At 38.8% G+C, this 20,931-nt stretch overlaps 1 protein-coding gene across 3 annotated transcripts in view; it reads left to right on the top strand.

Annotated features, from left to right (window-relative positions):
* Positions 1-17,558, top strand: part of CTPS2 (CTP synthase 2) — a 307,360-nt gene extending 289,802 nt beyond the window's left edge. For 2 of the 3 annotated variants that reach the window (XM_069761061.1, XM_069761060.1), the window contains one exon: positions 15,590-17,558. The gene's annotated coding sequence lies outside the window, so the exon portion shown is untranslated. Of the gene's footprint in view, positions 1-8,858; positions 8,920-15,589 lie in introns of all 3 variants that reach the window. The other variant, XR_011319771.1, reaches the window with a different exon arrangement.
* The last annotated feature ends 3,373 nt before the right edge of the window (positions 17,559-20,931 follow it).

The following is a 20,931-nucleotide window of genomic DNA, read 5'->3' as shown; positions in this document are numbered from 1 at the left end:
GGAATGTATCTAGCTAGATGTGTGGTGAACATCTTGAACCCCCAGGTGCTTCACAGAACTTCGTAACGTAGAGCCGTGAAAATAAAAAAAATCACGTTTTTCCTACATAAATGCTCTTTTGCCCCCCAATTTTTTTTTGTATTTTCACAAGTGTAGAAAATGCACCTTACTATTTTTTGTACAATTTCTCGCGATGGGGTTACCCCATATGTGGTCGAAAACTATTTTTGAGGCACCATGAAAAGCTCAGAAGGGAATAATCATCTTATTGAAGTTCAGATTTTGCTGGACTGGTTTGAGGGTGCCATGTCACATTGGCTGGGCCCCTGAGGTGCCAGAACAGCAGAAACATCCCATAAGTGACATCATTTTACAAACTACACCGCTCAATTAATTCACCTAGGGATGCAGTGTGCATGTTGATGCCACATGTGCCTCACAGAAATTTATACCATTAGGTGTTGAGGAAAGAATAATTACTTTTTTACTGTTAAAACACTGCGCGATCATGCTGTGACCGACAGCATTGGTCCCCGCATCCCTTCCCATGACCCTCAGCTGTCAGCAGCCGTTATCGGCACTGAACTGTCACTGTGTGGCCGAGATGTCAATCTGCGCAACGTATATCAGTGTTTCTGTTCTGAGAATCTTTTTTCATGACGCATTGTACTTCATGTTAGTGGTAGATTTTGGTCGATATGATTTGCGTTAATTTATGAAAATATCGAAAATTTTTCAAAAAAAGTGAAAATTTTGCTATTTTCAAACTTTGCATTGTTATGCAATTAAACCAGAGAATTATAACACACAAGATTGATAATAAATAACATTTATCACATGTCTACTTTACATCCGCATAATTTTTGAAAGATAATATTTTTTATTAGAAAGTGAGAAGGGTTAACAGTTTATCAGCAATTTCTTGATTTTTCATCAAATATTAATACCATTGTAATTTAATATATATTAAAATAGTGTGGCTGGACCACAAAGTTAGCACAAAGGATTGATATGCTGAAATGGCGACTGGTCGCTGTACCACAGAATCAGCAGCACTATGGATTGATATGTTGAAGTGGCGACTTCTGGCTGTACTACAGAATTAGCACTCCAGATTTATATTCTGGAAGGTCCATTTGACACAGGATCCTATCTATCTGTAATAGCTGACAATAAACCGCTTACCTAACTATCTGACTACTTGCAGCAGCAGCAGCCTCACTACATTGTTACACTCACAAAATAAGGCCGAAGCTACATGTCCGTTTTTTTCTGGAGATGGACATGTGACTTCGGCAGCCAATGACCCAAACCCTTGGCTGCCAGAATCTCCACACATTGTTAATAAAAAATAAATAAATAAATAATAAGAATAACAGTCCGCCTCTCCTCTGACCTCTCCCCACACATCCCCCCGCTCATCATACAGCACCACTATCCTAGCCAAAGTCCTAACAAAATTATTAATGGAAACTTGATCACTTATCGAACGTTGACTGAATTTTGACGATTTTAAGGAAAATGCTTAGGAATCCGAACACGAATCCAAATGGGCAAGATTTGTGCAGAATTTGAGATTGGTGAATGTTTTCCAAACAAGTGCACTCATCTCTAGCTACTATTACCTGTATATTTGTCACTAGGCCCTAGTACTGTGGATGCTGCTAGGTGATGGTATTGTGTTTGATTTTAACTTTCAAATAGCTGGGACATGTTGTCAGCTTCTCCGAGTCATTTGTGTTTTGTAGGGCTAGTAATTAGTGTAATCAGTGTAAGTAGTGTATCCCCCGACGCAGGCTCAAAATGGCCTGGCGCCTTCTTGTCTCTGTCTTCTTTCTGCTGCTTATGCTCTCTACCCTAATACCCCTGGAAGTATAGCATGCGGCTCCAGAAACTAGTTCTCTGAAGCCGATTGCTACACTTTTGTGTGTATTAGTGTAGCAAGCAGCATCAGCGCAAAGAAGACAGTGTGGAGAATGCAGCCGGGCATCGGAAGTACGAGCATGTGCACTCACGCCAGCAGCATTCAGAAAGCGCTCGCTCTGGGAAGTGAGCACTGCCAATAATAAGCGGGTTAACACTCCTACTATTTTAAGTGAGAAGACTTAACGGTGCACACATATATGGCAGCATCGTGGTTGATGGACTTCTTTTAACTAATAGTTTTGTAAATAATGAAGTCACTAAATAGCAAATGAGCCTTATGTGATCCATAAAGTTAAAGAAAACCAGAGAGCTAAAGTTATTTAGGTCTCTCTATAATAATATTTTTTACAGGAACAAGATATAATTACTACTAGTGATGAGCGAGTACACTCATTGCTCGGGTTTTCCCGAGCATGCTCGGGTGGTCTCCGAGTATTTGTGACTGCTCGGAGATTTAGTTTTCCTTGCCGCAGCTGGATGATTTGCGGCTACTAGACAGCTTGAATACATGTGGGGATTCCCTAGCAACCAGGCAACCCCCACATGCACTAAGGCTGGGTAGCAGCCATAAATCATCCAGCTGCGGCAAGGAAAACTAAATCTCCGAGCAGTCAAAAATACTCGGAGACCACCCTAGCGTGCTCGGGAAAACCCGAGCAACGAGTATACTTGCTCATCACTAATTACTACCAATTATCACTTGACCCATCAGTACATTAAAATAGTTTTTTCAATTTGTGAATCTACCTTATAGTGTCTAATAACATTGCATATTTTCCCTATTAGTTGGTTAGTTTAAAGGGAACCTGTCACCTGAATTTGGCAGGCTCTGTTTACGGTCTGATGGGCGGTGTTTTCTCTCCTGTCATGCACCCCTTCCTTCCCGCTGGCCGCAATATGGTGTTGAATTTGTTTCGGTTTCCTCCGTAGTACACGCGTGCGCAACGCAATCTTGCCTTGCGCACGCGCAGTATGCTTTGCCCAACTGCGGGCAAAGCCGAAAAGCATTAGTGTGCATACGCCGGCGCACTATGTCCCGGAACACAGCGAAATACTTTCGGGACATAGTGTGCCGGCGCATGCACACTAACGCTTTTTTTTGCAGTTGGACAAAGCATACTGCGCGTGCGCAAGGCAACATTGCATTGCACACGCGTGTACTACGGAGGAACCAAATCAAATTCAACACCATATTGCAGGAAATGAAAGGAGAGAAAACACCGCCCATCGGACCGTAAACAGAGCCCGCCAAATTCAGGTGACAGAGTCCCTTTAAGAGTATGATCACTGAGAGCTTATGGACACGGATTTTTCTGGCTGAAAAATACAATGACTTCTTCTAAAATATGTAGTTTTTTGTATGATTTTGTAAGGAAATACATTTATTTATTCTGTTTTGATGTGGTTTCCCTGCTTTTTTATGCTTTCTAATTATAATGTAAGGTGTAGCTATAGGGTGATTTTTTTAGTGCATTTCTGCTGTAAAAACATTAGCCAAAAAACAGATCCATAATCACAGTAAAATCATGGTAAAATTGTGTGATAGCCTAACCTGCTAAACTACATGGTACAACGAAAAAATGTATTGCCTAAATGTAGATGAATACAAATCTATGGCTCATGTTTGATAACTTTCTAAAATTCTTATTTTTTTATCCCGTTTCAGTATGTATTAAGTCGTCCATTGTATGTCCCACATTTCTCAGATCATAAATTACATTTTCTCTGGATATGCATTACAATTTTACATTTTTTACATACTTCTTTACACATGTTATATTCCGCCATTTTAATGAATTAATTCTCCAAGGCTTTTAATCTAATGCTTGGATTTATGATTCCTAAAGCCTTGGAGACATAATCGCCTTATAAGTAAGAAATCACACTTGTCATAATTACTCAACGCTGAGGGTACGTTCAGACTAGCGTTGTGCTAGTGTGCGTTGGCGCCGCGTCGGGCGACGCAGCGGCGACGCACGCGTCATGCGCCCCTATGTTTAACATGGGGGACGCATGCGTTTTTGCTGGTTGCGTTTTGCGACAAATGCGTCTTTTTTGCCGCAAGCGTCGGACCAAGAAAACGCAACAAGTTGCATTTTTCTTGCGTCCGATTTTCGGCAAAAAACGACGCACGCGTCGCAAAACGCAGCGTTTTTGCGTGCGTTTTGCAGCGTTTTTCGGTGCGTTGTGCGTCGCGTCGCCGACGCAGCGGCGCACAACGCTAGTCTGAACGTAGCCTAAATGATTTTACTGTCTGACTGCAGGAAAACATTAGTTAATGAGCTCAACGAAGCCACATGTAGTTTTTGATTAGGAATGTACATGTTCTGCTCAGTGGTGTCCTGACAACGTCTAGAACCCTGGTCCTGCATCACTGACAGATCAGTGATTAGGAGAACTACTGGATGGACGTCGTTTTGAAGTGCTTGGTACAACTGGCCTCGGTTTCCAAGAGTTTTTAATAATTTTAATAATTCTGAATATATTTTTAAAAGACAGCCTGGCCTTTCACTTTCCAATCCATCTAGCTTACCTGCTTCATTAGCATGCTTGCCAACTCTTCCCAAATTTTCAGAACACTCACAGAAAAAATCTAGTACTATTTGTAAAGCAAATCTTCTGGTTGCTGTATTTCATGTACCGTATTCTCACTTAGGCTACCACACTATCAGTATTTGGCCAGTATTTCACATCAGTATTCGTAAGCCAAAACCAGGAATGGGTCAAAAATACAGAATTGGTGACGTGTTTCGATTATGCTTTTCGTCCGATTGTCCCACTCCTGGTTTTGGCTTACATCTACTGATGTGAACTACTAATCCAAATACCACATAAATCTCTAAGGATACCCAAACTTTTGCATCAGCCCATTTTCTTTTTTGTAATTTTTAAAATATTCTGTGGATGTAGGCTTGTGCAAATCCTTCTGTCTCTTAACCCCTTCACGACATTGGGCATTATGGTACATTCTATTTTTAAGTGTGTTCCCGCAAATAGACATATTGATACATCCTGGCAATCAAGCGAGCACAGGACCTATGTGTATATGATCACTGCCAGGAGCTCGGCTTGAGAGCCAAGCCAGGGGAACTGCCTGCACCGGCTGTTTAACCCTCTAAGTGCTGCAGTCAATAGCTATCGCAGCACCAAAAAGTTTAGGAAAGGAAGAAGAGGGCTCCCTTTCCCACCCAATCGGCACCCTTGCGATCACAGGAACCCAATGGGTGCCATAACAGCAGGAGGTCAAACAATGAACTCCTGTTCGGTCAGCTATGGTGGCCTGTTAGACTATGGCAGTAGCATAGTCTCATAGGTGTTTTGTCAGTGTAATACTAACAATCAGACTAATACATTTAAAACATTTTTTTTTAAATTGGAAAAATATTTAAAAAAAAATGAAAATAAAGAACAAAAACAGTGAATAAAATATTGTACCCATAATTACGTACATTTATGTTAAAACAATAATAAATAAAAAAATCCACTTACTTGGCATTGCCACATCTGAAATGACCTGATCTATAAAACTGTCACACTATTTAAAACTTTGTAAATAAACACCATAATAAAAGTGGCCAAAAAACTATGATTTTAATCATACTGCCGAACAAAAAGAGGAATAAAAGGCGATCAAAAAGTCAAAGTTATTATGTAAAAATTGCAAAATGTATTTAAATGTGGAAACACTGTAATTGTACTTCAATACAAAAATGCCCAGACTCCTATTAATCAGTAAGCCAAGCGCCATCACCTAGCTACCTGTATACCACTCCATTACCATATACTAACAAAAGGAGAAACATAGGAGTTTTATGGTAGAAAAACTTATGACAAATCTTTATTAATACAATCACACATATATTGACAAACAATTTAAAAAAAATATATATATATGATGGTTAAAGGACACCAATAAGCAACATACAGCACCATATGAATATGAACGTCCAACGAAATGGAGTAAAAGTATATAAAGTAAATAACCCTACCCAATAGTGTGTCCAAACATATCCCCTCAAGACCTCTAGGGGGAGGACAGCACAAGTTCTGTCCCAATGGTTAATGCATGATAATGTCCACAGTTCATAATAGCTCCGTCTCACATGCCACCATGTAGGTACAAACTTATAACATAGGAATTAGACAGAAAGAATAAGGGTTAACCTTACCGATGCCGTAATCCGCAACTGGATGCACCCCGACGTACGTTTCGCTGCTTTACAACATGCCTTTCTCAAGGGAAGGTCTAATACCTATGTTATAACTTTGTACATGTAAGTAGCATGTTATTTTAACAGAATCTATGCTTAGTATTCCGCAAGTCATGCGACATTAGGTTCATTTATAAAAGTGGTCACATCATACAAAGTTGTATCTGCTGTACAATACACTTTTTTCCATATTCCTTTTTTATTGTGATGAAACATTTATGCTGTATATATAAAAAAAAGTGCTGTTAGTGGGTCTATATGGTAAGCACAACTTTGTATAACTTTATATTTGGAAATCCATGACAATGCAGAGTGTAGATCATTGCTGCTTTCCCGCAATTCTGGTCATTTGTCTTAACTTGCTTTTTTGGCAGCGATATAAATCGCATGAATCACAATGAGTGATTTACATTGATTACGGTATATTCCAGATTTCAGATCATTTCTGTATTATTAAGAGAAATGTCAGACAACATTCCTGAAGTCAAATTCATATTTTAACCATTTCCGCATTTCTGCCATAGTATTTTTTATTTTTTTTTACCAAATTACGTGTCTCGTATGTAACCTTTTCAGATGTAGTTATGGAGATTCTCAATGGAAAGCGAGACAGATCTGTAGAGCTTCTTTAATTTCTGTTTTAAAGAAAATCGTTCACCAGCCAAAATTGATCATTACAAAAAAAAAAATATAACCATAAACTAAACCATAAGGGGTCGATTCATCAAAGGTTATACGACAAAAAATGCAACATTTTTACACAACGCAGAGTTGCACTAAAATTTTGCAGCTTTTGCCATTTTCACAACAGTTTCAAACAATGTCAGCAGTTCTTACTGCAGAAATGCTGCTCCAGTCTTGCATAGTGCCAATATTAATGAATTGTCCCCCAAAACAATTTTCCCATTTGTTACATAAATTAAATGTAAATTCAACAGATGTACATATGGCATTGCAATGTCTGCTTTGGTCCAAACTAATAAAATATCACGTTATTTAGTTTTTTTGAAAAGTAGATATCTTATTAAAAAAAAAAAGAGAAAATTTGACACACATGCTGCTTTTTTGTCACTCCTTGTCCTCCAAAAATGCAAACAAAAATAAAAATAAAAAAACATAACCTCTCAGATTATAGTGACACAATCCAATTTTCTGTTAAAAGGTGGTTGTTGTAAAAGTAGATACTTTATTAGATAACAATAATTGAGAAAAATAATAAGGATAAAAAACAAAAAAACCCTATCTAATACGTCAGTCCTTAAGGGGAGAGGAAAATAATCCCCTACAATAAACCCTAGTCAATACTGGTAGAATGCCCCACACAGATCAATATAAATATCAAAACATACACATAGTTGAACAATTGTGATATTAAATAACAGCTACAAGGGTGTATAGATATATTCAACAGTGTGAATGATGCAGCACATAATCTAGATAATGATAATGTACTTATCTACTGCATTCAATCGTCCACAACTGATGATACATCCAGATACAGCGGCTCAGAGCATGATGAATGGGCGAACAAAACCTCCAAAACACCTCTCGACGCGTTTCCCCCACATAGTTGGGTTCATCAGGAGAGACTAGATAGCGACATGGCAGTAAGAAATGTAAAGATAGGGCATCAGTTGTGGACGATTGAATGCAGTAGATAAGTACATTATCATTATCTAGATTATGTGCTGCATCATTCACACTGTTGAATTTATTTGTTTATCGTTTATTTATCATTTATCCAGATGTATGTGGTGGCGTTGTGTTATACATCTATATGGTATATGCATTTTGTATATGGTTAGTCAGCCCGTATTTGCATCGGTTGTGGATCTGTTATTATGAAATTATTAATCAGTCAACAACAGTGCTGGTTTATTGTGTATGTCCTTTAGTTTCAAGTTGCCATTATTTGCATATTTTGTGATATTATAGGTAGTCCTTCTATCCTTGGGTCTTACATCACATTGGAGGGGAGGGCCAGAGTTGCTGTGTATTTGGCATCACATACTTCTACACGTTATTTACAGCCATCTGGCCTTCTGTTTCTTGACCTATCTCTTATAGGGAGAAGGTAGGAGACCAGGGATAGTCGTCGTAGGAGCAGGGGCGCCATTCTCAAATTTCTCTTAGGGTGCCAACCTCCGCATCTAGGTAGTATCAGCTTTTAGGATTATTTTTTTGTAGCTTGGAGGGATATTTTCACTCATATCTATACACCCTTGTAGCTGTTATTTAATATCACAATTGTTCCACTATGTGTATGTTTTGATATTTATATTGATCTGTGTGGGGCATTCTACCAGTATTGACTAGGGTTTATTGTAGGGGATTATTTTCCTCTCCCCTTAAGGACTGACGTATTAGATAGGGTTTTTTTGTTTTTTATCCTTATTATTTTTCTCAATTATTGTTATCTAATAAAGTATTTATTTTTATGGGGGGGTTTTCTACTGTAAAACATTATTCCTTTCCCTTAGTTTATTTTTTGGTTTGGTAAGCCGTTGTTGTAAAAGTAATAAAACGTAAAAATTATATAAATTTGGTGTCTTTGTAATCTTACTAATCGACTCATAGAATTTTTACTGCACAGTGAGTACTATGGAAACATAATAAAAAAACAGCAAAGGGATATAGATAGCAAATGTGTCGAAAAGAAAAACTGTCTTGTTGCCAATAAGATCCAATCAAAGCTCTGCTTTAATTTTTTAAACTGCTTAGGTAAAATGAAAGCTGTACCGTGATTGGTTGATAGGAGCAACAAAGACCGTTTTCCTTTAGGGTAAGTTTATCAAAACTATCTAAAAGTGGAAAACTGACTTCTGGCTATTGGGCCATGTTTCAGGTACAATTCAAGTCACTGGTAGACTTGGGGTCATGCATGGCTTTCATGGACAAACATTACCACTCCTGTGATGACGTTAACCCCTTTACCCCCAAGGGTGGTTTGCACGTTAATGACCGGGCCAATTTTTACAATTCTGACCACTGTCCCTTTATGAGGTTATAACTCTGGAACGCTTCAATGGATCCTGGTGATTCTGACATTGTTTTCTCGTGACATATTGTACTTCATGACAATGGTAAAAATTATTTGATAGTACCTGCGTTTATTTGTGAAAAAAACGGAAATTTGGCGAAAATTATGAAAATTTCGCAATTTTCCAACTTTGAATTTTTATGCAATTAAATCACAGAGATATGTCACACAAAATACTTAATAAATAACATTTCCCACATGTCTACTTTACATCAGCACAATTTTGGAAACAAAATTTTTTTTTGTTAGGGAGTTATAAGGGTTAAAAGTTGACCAGCAATTTCTCATTTCTACAACACCATTTTATTTTAGGGACCACATCTCATTTGAAGTCATTTTGAGGGGTCTATATGATAGAAAATACCCAAGTGTGACACCATTCTAAAAACTACACCCCTCAAGGTGCTCAAAACCATATTCAAAAAGTTTATTAACCCTTCTGGTGCTTCACAGGAATTTTTTGAATGTTTAAATAAAAATGAACATTTAACTTTTTTTCACAAAAAATTTAATTCAGCTCCAATTTGTTTTATTTTACCAAGGGTAACAGGAGAAAATGGACCCCAAACATTGTTGTACAATTTGTCCTGAGTATGCCAATACCCCACATGTGGGGGTAAACCACTGTTTGGGCGCATGGCAGAGCTCGGAAGCGAAGGAGTGCCATTTGACTTTCAATGCAAAATTGACTGGAATTGAGATGGGACGCCATGTTTCGTTTGGAGAGCCCCTGATGTGGCTAAACATTGAAACCCCCCACAAGTGACACCATTTTGGAAAGTAGACCCCCTAAGGAACTTATCTAGAGGTGTGGTGAGCACTTTGACCCAACAAGTTCTTCACAGAAGTTTATAATGTAGAACCGTAAAAATAAAAAATCATATTTTTTCACAAAAATTATCTTTTCGCCCCCAATTTTTTATTTTCCCAAGGGTAAGAGAAGAAATTGGACCCCAAAAGTTGTTGTACAATTTGTCCTGAGTACGCTGATAGCCCATATGTGGGGGTAAACCACTGTTTGGGCGGATGGGAGAGCTCGGAAGGGAAGGAGCGCCGTTTGACTTTTCAATGCAAAATTGACAGGAATTGAGATGGGACCTCATGTTGCGTTTGAAGAGCCACTGATGTGCCTAAACATTGAAACCCCCCACAAGTGACACCATTTTGGAAAGTAGACCCCCTAAGGAACTTATCTAGAGGTGTGGTGAGCACTTTGACCCACCAAGTGCTTCACAGAAGTTTATAATGCAGAGCCGTAAAAATAAAACAAAATTTTTTTCCCACAAAAATTATTTTTTTAGCCCCCAGTTTTGTATTTTCCTGAGGGTAACAGGAGAAATTGGACCCCAAAATTTGTTGCCCAATTTGTCCTGAGTGCGATGATACACCATATGTGGGGGGAACCACTGTTTGGGCACATGGGAGGGCTCAGAAGGGAAGGAGTGCCATTTGAATGCAGACTTAGATGGAATGGTCTGCAGGTGTCACATTGCGTTTGCAGAGCCCCTAATGTACCTAAACAGTAGAAACCCCCCACAAGTGACACCATTTTGGAAAGTAGACCCCCTTAGGAACTTATCTAGATGTGTGCTGAGCGCTTTGACCCACCAAGGGCTTCACAGAAGTTTATAATGGAGAGCCGTAAAAATAAAACAAAAATTTTTTCCCACAAAAATTATTTTTTAGCCCCCAGTTTTGTATTTTCCCGAGGGTAACAGGAGAAATTCGACCCCACAATTTGTTGTCCAATTTGTCCTGAGTGCGCTGATACCCCATATGTGGGGGGGGGGGGAACCACTGTTTGGGCGCATGGGAGGGCTCGGAAGGGAAGGAGCTCCATTTGGAATGAGGACTTAGATGGAATGGTCTGCAGGTGTCACATTGCATTTGCAGAGCCCCTAATGTACCTAAACAGTAGAAACCTCCCACAAGTGACACCATTTTGGAAACTAGACCCCCTAAGGAACTCATCTAGATGTGTTGTGATAGCTTTGAACCCCCAAGTGTTTCACTACAGTTTGTAACGCAGAGCCGTGAAAATTAAAAAAAAAAATCTTTCCCCCCAAAATTATTTTTTAGCCCCCAGTTTTGTATTTTCCCGAGGGTAAGAGGAGAAATTCGACCCCAAAAGTTGTTGTCCAATTTGTCCTGAGTACGCTGATACCCCGTATGTTGGGGGAAACCACCGTTTGAGCGCATGGCAGAGCTCGGAAGGGAAGGAGCGCCATTTGGAATGCAGACTTAGATGGAATGGTCTGCAGACGTCACATTGCGTTTGCAGAACCCCTAATGTACCTAAACAGTAGAAACCCCCCACAAGTGACCCCATATTGGAAACTAGACCCCCCAGGGAACTAATCTAGATGTGTTGTGAGAACTTTGAACCCCCAAGTGTTTCACTATAGTTTATAACGCAGAGCCGTGAAAATAAAAAATCTTTTTTTTTCCCACAAAAAATATGTTTTAGCCCCGAGTTTTGTATTTTCCCAAGGGTAACAGGAGAAATTGGACCCCAAAAGTTGTTGTCCTATTTGTCCTGAGTACGCTGATACCCCATATGTTGGGGTAAACCCCTGTTTGGGCACACAGGAGAGCTCGGAAGGGAAGAAGCACTGTTTTACTTTTTCAACGCAGAATTGGCTGGAATTGAGATCGGACGCCATGTCGCGTTTGGAGAGCCCCTGATGTGCCTAAACAGTGGAAACCCCCCAATTATAACTGAAACCCTAATCCAAACACATCCCTAACCCTAATCCCAACAGTAACCCTAACCACACCTCTAACCCTGACACACCCCTAACCCTAATCCCAACCCTATTCCCAACCGTAAATGTAATCTAAACCCTAACTGTAACTTTAGCCCCAACCCAAACTGTAGCCCTAGCCCTAGCCCTAGCCCTAACCCTAACCCTAGCCCTAGCCCTAGCCCTAACCCTAGCCCTAACCCTTGCCCTAACCCTAGCCCTAACCCTAACCCTAGCCCTAACCCTAACCCTAGCCCTAACCCTAACCCTAACCATAACCCTAGCCCTAACCCTAACCCTAGCCCTAAACCTAACCCTAACCCTAGCCCTAACCCTAGCCCTAGCCCTAACTCTAACCCTAGCCCTAATGGGAAAATGGAAATAAATACATTTTTTAAATTTTTCCCTAACTAAGGGGGTGATGAAGGGGGGTTTGATTTACTTTTATAGCGGGTTTTTTAGCGGATTTTTATGATTGGCAGCCGTCACACACTGAAAGACGCTTTTTATTGCAAAAAATATTTTTTGCGTTACCACATTTTGAGAGCTATAATTTTTCTATATTTTGGTCCACAGAGTCATGTGAGGTCTTGTTTTTTGCGGGACGAGTTGATGTTTTTATTGGTAACATTTTCGGGCACGTGACATTTTTTGATCGCTTTTTATTCCGATTTTTGTGAGGCAGAATGACCAAAAACCAGCTATTCATGAATTTCTTTTGGGGGAGGCGTTTATACCGTTCCGCGTTTGGTAAAATTGATGAAGCAGTTTTATTCTTCGGGTCAGTACGATTACAGCGATACCTCATTTATATCATTTTTTTATGTTTTGGCGCTTTTATACGATAAAAACTATTTTATAGAAAAAATAATTATTTTTGCATCGCTTTATTCTCAGGACTATAACTTTTTTATTTTTTTGCTGATGATGCTGTATGGCGGCTCGTTTTTTGCGGGACAAGATGACGCTTTCAGCAGTACCATGGTTAGTTATATCTGTCTTTTTGATCGCGTGTTATTCCACTTTTTGTTCGGCGGTATGATAATAAAGCGTTGTTTTTTGCCTCGTTTTTTTTTTTTTTTCTTACGGTGTTTACTGAAGGGGTTAAGTAGTGGGCCAGTTTTATAGGTCGGGCCGTTACGGACGCGGCGATACTAAATATGTGTACTTTTATTTTTTTTTTTTTTATTTAGATAAAGAAATGTATTTATGGGAATAATATTTTTTTTTTTTTTTCATTATTTTGGAATATTTTTTTTTATTTTTTTTACACATTTGAAATTTTTTTTTTTAACTTTTTTACTTTGTCCCAGGGGGGGACATCACAGATCAGTGATCTGACAGTTTGCACAGCACTCTGTCAGATCACTGATCTGATAGGAGTGCAGGCTGCTTCACAGTGCCTGCTCTGAGCAGGCTCTGCGAAGCCACCTCCCTCCCTGCAGGACCCGGATCCGCGGCCATCTTGGATCCGGGGCTGGAGGGAGCAGGGAGGGAGGTGAGACCCTCGCAGCAACGCGATCACATCGCGTTGCTGCGGGGGGCTCAGGGAAGCCCGCAGGGAGCCCCCTCCCTGCGCGGTGCTTCCCTGTACCGCCGGCACATCGCGATCATCTTTGATCGCGGTGTGCCGGGGGTTAATGTGCCGGGGGCGGTCCGTGACCGCTCCTGGCACATAGTGCCGGATGTCAGCTGCGATAAACAGCTGACACCCGGCCGCGATCGGCGGCGCTCCCCCCGTGAGCGCTGCCGATCGCATATGACGTACTATTGCGTCCTTGGGAAGTAAAGCCCACCCCACATGGACGCAATAGTACGTCTAATGGCAGAAAGGGGTTAAAGGATGCCAATGGGCTGACAGAGAGAGCCCTATCCTTCTGTCGCAATGATTAGATGCTGCGGTCGCTATTGATTTAACAGAACAACAGAGCAAACACAGTTACCATAAACCACCAATATGATAAAAAATCGTTTATTGAAAAATTCTCTTAAAAAGATGATTACCTTTAAATACATGAGTCAAATAAGAAGCAAAAAGGTGATGAGCATCAAAATAATCCAGTATACAAAGCATCACTCAATATAAAATACACCTAATCAATGAATCTCAAGACACCACATGTTATTGAGAAGGCCAAGTAGCAATAAGAAAAAAGGTGAAACAAAAATGGTAAGTTAAAAGTTGTGTTCTTTACCCATGATGAGGGAGGATTAAGTGAGCCCACCAGCACTGCCCTGATGTGCGTTTTGCATACAGCTTTCACCAGGGGAGGTAACATTGATTGGCAGCATCTAACAGGGTTACCAGTCAGGATTGGCATAAATCAGATCCTGGCCACAGCAGTAGAACATCTGATGTATACTTTATTACAGCTGTGACCTACTGGTAATGGCACAAGCAGTTCTCTTGCACCGTGTCATCCACTGGCCATACCATTAGATCGTTACTTTTGCTGTAAGAACACCGCCTTTTGATTGAATGGTACCTCCATTTGCTTGTCTGAGTCTGGTATCTAAATTCACCTTGAGATCTGGTGTGGTGTATGAAGTCTAAATGTGGGCCATCTAATGATATAGAATTAGGCACTAACCGTTGGGCGTTATCATGTTGCACTCTACAGGCGCACCATGGCATCAAGTCCAGGTCTTTATTCTGCTAGTAGCACTGTTAACTTTTTATGTCTTTTTCTTTACACCAGCTTGGTACACCCTGGCTGATGCATTTTGCCACCATTTGGCCAGGAACATTGTGATCATGATGTACAACTCTTCCATGATGGAACATCCAGTCATTGCTTTTCAGTACATGTTGTGCTTCTAATTTCTTCTCAGTGGAAGTCATGGCTTGTTCTTCTCATCTTCCAAAAGAAGTGAATGTTACTTGAAAGGTTCTGATGGGCAATTCTGGTATCATGAGTAGTGCTTAGCAACTTACTTTTCTGCCAGGAAGGGTGTCATTGCTATCTCAATAGAGCAACAATTATGGCAGTTTTGATCACTGTAGATAATCTTGGAAATTTCTATGTATATGGCCAATTTTCTTGAATTGACCACAGCACCATTTTTTCCTGTGATGAGTTGGTCAATTTTGCGAGCTCTTTGACGCTTATTGCAGGAACATGTTGTCATCCAGTGCTGTAGACATGGTTTTAGCTGTCTTTAAGGTGTTCTATCCCCTATGCCTTACCCCTGGATCTTTTACATTTATTTTCTGGGTCCTGGGTCTTTTCTTTCAGACAGATGGAGAAATGTTCACTTGCATGAATAAAGTGGTTGTCTGAGATCACTATAAAATAGGCCAATTGAGCAAATGTCATAATAAAATAAGCAGCACTTACCTGTTAACATGTCTTTCTGTGGCATATATCTTCTCATACCTCCAGAATGTATATGGCGACCATAAATGACTTACTGTATCTATAACCTGGTCTTATAGAAAACTATTTTATATACATTTTCCACTTGTATATTTCTAAAAATTGCTCATACCATGTAACAACTACATAATAACGAATAATGGGCTTAGTAATGACTATAATAAGCCACCATCTGAGTATAGTATATCCATTAGCTTTTCTTATGTTCCACTGTTTGTTACTATTTTGCACTACATTTTTTTCAGATATCTAACAAACTTAATGTATTTTGTATGTTTATTTTTTTACTAGATTAAAAGCTTTCCAGAGACCGAAAAGAAACAGAATTGTTCACCAGAACTAAACCCAGCAGAAAAGTGAAAGCCCTCAGCCTCCAGGAATACATATAAGAATGACGACATAATCCATAAAATCCAAATGCCTTTTATTCTTTGATTTGTGGAAATCTCTTTCAGGGCTCATGCACACGGCACTATTACCATCCTGAACAACCTACAAGTTGTATGGGACTGTAATACAGAAGCCATTTTGGTGCATGGATCCTTCTTGTTCTGCAGGTGTATCCGTTTTGAATCCAATGAAAATGCAGGCATACTCCATCAGATGCTGTATAATGGAGAATATCTCCATAGTATGGTGTGGCTTCTTCTTAGTTTAAAGTCAGAGATTCTATATTCATTCATACAAAGACTGTGGTCACAACTCTGCCCATACACCTTAAACAACTCTTAGCTGACCGAACTATCTCTACCAACATCTTCATACATATGCCTGTTCGGCTCATACAAGCATGCATGTGTTCTATTGATAGTTTAGTAAAACTGATATAACTCTCCGCACACAACCATTTATCCCAATTTCCCAATACACGTGAGTTGAGTTGATTTGGGAATATCGATTCATGGGACTTTGGTCCATCAGACAGGTCAGTGCACTGTAACCACTTGACGAGAGGCTCACAAATCTCTTACCTTCCAGAAACTTGGCGTGGCTGTTGATTAGCTGGGCTTAGTACGGCTAATACTCTGGTATTCCAGAAGGTAAGTGATTTATGAGCCTCCTGTCCAGCAGTCACATTTCACTTACCTATCTGGTGGCTGCTGGTCCACGAATCAATTTGTCCAATTCTACATGTGACAACTCTGCTTGGCCTAATTTCCATGTGTTTTCAAAGGATAGAGAGGAGAACGCCGTTGCCAGACTGCAGCTCTATCTTTCTCTCCCTCAATGTTGTCTATCAGGGGAGAGTTGGGAGGTTTAAATACATATCAGATGGTTGTCTGTTACTTCCAAAATTACATGTGTTGACGACTTTCTTCTAATGTGTACTAGAACCTGAGGACACATCGGGCAGCGGCTCAGCTTCCTGAAGAACAAGACATAAATCTAGCTTCATATGTTCTCTGTAAATCTGTGACAAACCTCACCATTTATCTGTTTAATATTGGATCCAGATTGAAGTACATTACGGGTGCATTGATTTTTTTGGGAGGTTTTATTACAGCACTATACAAGTTGTTCGCTTTTCTTATTCTTCAATTGGCATTCTACAAAGTAGAGTAAAATAACCCATAACAAAACGCAACCTAATGCTCACGTTAATTAAATGTGGCATAGGTTCGCATTGTCTGTATAATACTAATGATAAATTGTACTGTATATATATATATATATATATATATATATATATTGTAGTATGTATATATATATATATATATATATATATATATATATATATATATATATATATATATAGTAGGCATTAGGCCTTAGGTAGCATTCACGCAAGAAATGCAGTTTTGGTGCAAACACATGCAGTTTTTATTGCTTTCCAAAGCACCAAAATCATAAACATACATCCCTAGCCTTGTTGTGGCCCTGACTAAACAGTATAGACCCTGACTACTTCATACACATCTGAGCTAGCCCCATTTCGGTCAAACAAAACTGCTATTGTCCATAGCAAATACTACTTGCCGTTTGGTGCACACAGCCTCTGTAGACCCTTCTGGCTTGTTTTTCTGTTCAACTTCAAAACACATCCAGTCTGCTCTGCCTCCCTAGCAGACTGACTTAGATGAACACCTAGCCTGTTTATATGTAGAGCTAGCCAGATGTACTGATCAAAGTCTAACCCTAGCTCACATTTTTGGGGATGCCATGTTGAGAAGCGGATTGAGATTATGTTTGCTTGGAATACGTCTGCAAAGTATATTTTTTATTATATTTAAAGGTTATATAATAAAGACTTTCCAGGAGATGTATGTCTTTGATATCCTCTTCTATCACATACTTTTCATTGAGTTCTTAATCATATCTCTTTTGCAGTAAAGTGGGTGACAGATCAGAAAATAAGTAGCAAACTATCAGAGTTTAGGCGCTGATCCGAAAAAGTGATTTAATGTCCAACTGGTCATCCATATCCAGTGAAATGCAAGAAACCTGCAAGGGGGGGGGAGATTTCAGAAGCGTGTTGAAAAAAGGTCCACCATGCAATCCTGCATTTCTTTTTAAATCCACAGATAACATTACAGATAAAATAGGCACAGAAATAGAAAGGAAAAAGGGAGTACTCCTTTTTATATCTGTTTCTGTTCCTATTTTATCTGGAATGAATTACATTAAATAAAGATGTTATCGGTGGATTTTGAAAGAAAAGCTGGATTTCATGATGGATCTTCTCTTCACATTTTTGACAGATCAGAGTGCCTGGTATTTCAGCTCATATGAGGGTTGTTGCTGCGTTATATTTAATTACTTTAGCTGTTTACACGTCCCTGTGCTGGGTGACAACTCTGTTAGAGCGCTAATGACAGTCATACTAGTTGTCACTCAGAATTCCCAGAAACAGATATATAGAAAGGTTGGCCGCACAGCCTTTACTGCACCATGGAAATAGAGTGCACATCAACAACATACAGCTGGAAGATTTATACGTGTCATCATATACGGGAGATTCTAAATGCTTAACAGAAATATTTATATGTGCACTAGTGTGTATAAATCTATATATGATATTTTATATATGTGTGTGTATGTACTATATATATATATATATCTATATATATAGATATATAGATATATATATATATATATATCTATATATATATATATATATATATAGATATATATATATATATATACAGTGACATGTAAAAGTTTGGACAACCCTGGTCAAAATTACTGTTATTGTGAACAGTTAAGCAAGTTGAAGATGAAAGGTCTATTTTCCTTTTTGTAGTTTTTAAAAATATAAAAAATGACAATATTATATTTATATTATATTAAAATTGTTTTATTTTTTGCCTAAAATATAACGGAAATGTGTCATCTGTAACCTTAGACCTTTTAGAGATAATTTTCATCTTCATCTTGCTGAAAAACTTAGCTGAAAACTTCTAACACTCATTACACAAGAACGACAAGACAGATTTCTTCACCCCGAGTATCATTTTAATCAGTTCAACACTGCCAACCTGACAATGTCTGTAGTTTACTTAGCAAAATCCTGCTGACGGGTTCGCTGTAATTGTTCCCAATACCAGTAATTTTGACCATTGGTCACAAAACTTTTACATGCCACATATACAGTATATATATATATATATATATATATATATATATATATATATAAATAATCTTCATTATCTTGTTTGTCACTGGTAATCAGTCACTTGAAATAATATTTTTCCTGTTGGTTGACATTAGGGCACGGTGTGGGTGACATTTAGGTAATGACATTGAAGAACACTATTTAGAATTTCCCCATGCTGAAAACAGGAAATATTACAACCCCAATTCCAAAGAGTCAGGAAACTTTGTAAAATGTAAATAAAACAAGAATGCAATAATTTGTAAATCTCTTAAAGCCATATTTTATTCACTACAGAAAATAGAACACAGATCAGAAGTTGAACCCGAAGAGATGTGTCCATGTATTTTGTAAAAATTAGCTCGTTTAGAAATTTATAGCAGCAGCACATCTCAGAAAAGTTGTGACACAGCCACGTCTACCATTGTCCAGCATTCCCTCTATTTTTTACAACAGGCTGTAAACATCTGAGAAGTGACATCACCTATTGTTGGAGTTTTGGGAAAGAAATAGTGTCCCATTCATGTCGGATGTCGGATTCTAGCTGCTCAACAGTATGGGGGTCTTTTTTTCCGGAAGTTTCATAATCCACCAAATGTTTTCTGTTGGTGAAAGCCTAGACAGCAGGTGGCCAGTTCTTCAGCTGACCTCGACTTCTGTGAAGCCATGCTGTTGTGATGGATGCAGTATGTAGTTTAGGATTATCGTACTGAAGTATTTAAGGCTTTTCCTGAACCAGACGAATGGGAACATATGTTGTTCTAAAACCTCTATTCATAACTCAGCATTAATAGCACCATTCAAGATGTGCCCTAGGCACTAATGCAGCCCCATACCATCAGAGATGCAGTTTTTTTGAACTGTTGACTGTTACGAAATTGGATGGTCCCTCTCTTCTTGAGTCCGCAGGACATGGCGCCCATGGGTTCCATAAAGAATATCAATTTTTGATTGCTATGACCACAGAACAATTTTCTATTTTGCCTCAGTCCATTTTAAATGTGTTTTGGTCCAGAGAAAGCGGAAACAGTTCTGGATTGTGTTAATATATGGCTTCTTATTTGTATGATAGCGCTGTAACTTGCATTTGTGGATTGCGTAGTGAATGGGGTTAACAGACAATGATTTCTGAAAATATTCCTGAATCCATTCAAGAATTTACATGATCAGATTATGCCTGTTTTAATGAAGTGTCATATGAAGGCCTGTAGATCACAAGCATCCAATATTGACTGTTAGTCTCGTCCTTTGTGCTCTTGGATTTCTCCAGAATCTCTAAAAATGTTGATTATATTGTGCATTGAGGATAATGACATTTTCAAAGTCTTTGTACATTGAGAAACATTATTCTGATATTGTTCCATTATTTTTAGGTGAATCTCTGACCATCTTTGCTTCTGAGAGACTCTGCCTTTCTAACGTGCTCTTTTTATTACATAGTCATGTGACTTGAAAATTGACCTGTCAGCTATTCTACATTAGTAACATTTTTCGGACCTTTTTTAACCGTCTCAATTTTTTTAGATGTGTTGCTGCACAAATTTCTAAATAATTTTTTTTTCAGATTAAATTGAATATTGGCTAACTATTAACTTTTCACCTGTGTGTTCTATGTTCTGTTGTGAATGCAATATGGCAATCAGAGTTTTCAAAATCATTGAATTTTTGTTTTCCTCACATATTACACAGCAACCCAACTTTTTGAGAATTTGGTTTGTAGAATGTATTCAACTAAATTACAAATAGAAGCTTTCTATTACTGTATGTTAAGGGAGTATTCCATTTGGTAGAACTCAATGGAGCTTAGATTTATTATACATACAGTTCATGTCATCAGCTTGAATACCTGTTTAAGAAGAACCTTGCGCCCCATCAGCCTGAACAATCTAATTTTTATTATACAGTGAATTAATCGTTTGGAAAGTCCCTTTAAACTGAATCTGACACTTGATACATGCTGCCCAATCCATGGGTAGCACGTATCAGGCATTGGCTGTATAAACTTAGCCATGTATATTTGACTCTGAAATGCTGCTGAATT

Source organism: Ranitomeya imitator, chromosome 3, assembly GCF_032444005.1.
Source record: "Ranitomeya imitator isolate aRanImi1 chromosome 3, aRanImi1.pri, whole genome shotgun sequence".
NCBI classification, from domain to species: Eukaryota; Metazoa; Chordata; class Amphibia; order Anura; family Dendrobatidae; genus Ranitomeya; species Ranitomeya imitator.
The sequence above is the reverse complement of the archived record's forward strand: the minus strand, read 5'-3'. Positions and strand labels throughout refer to the sequence as shown.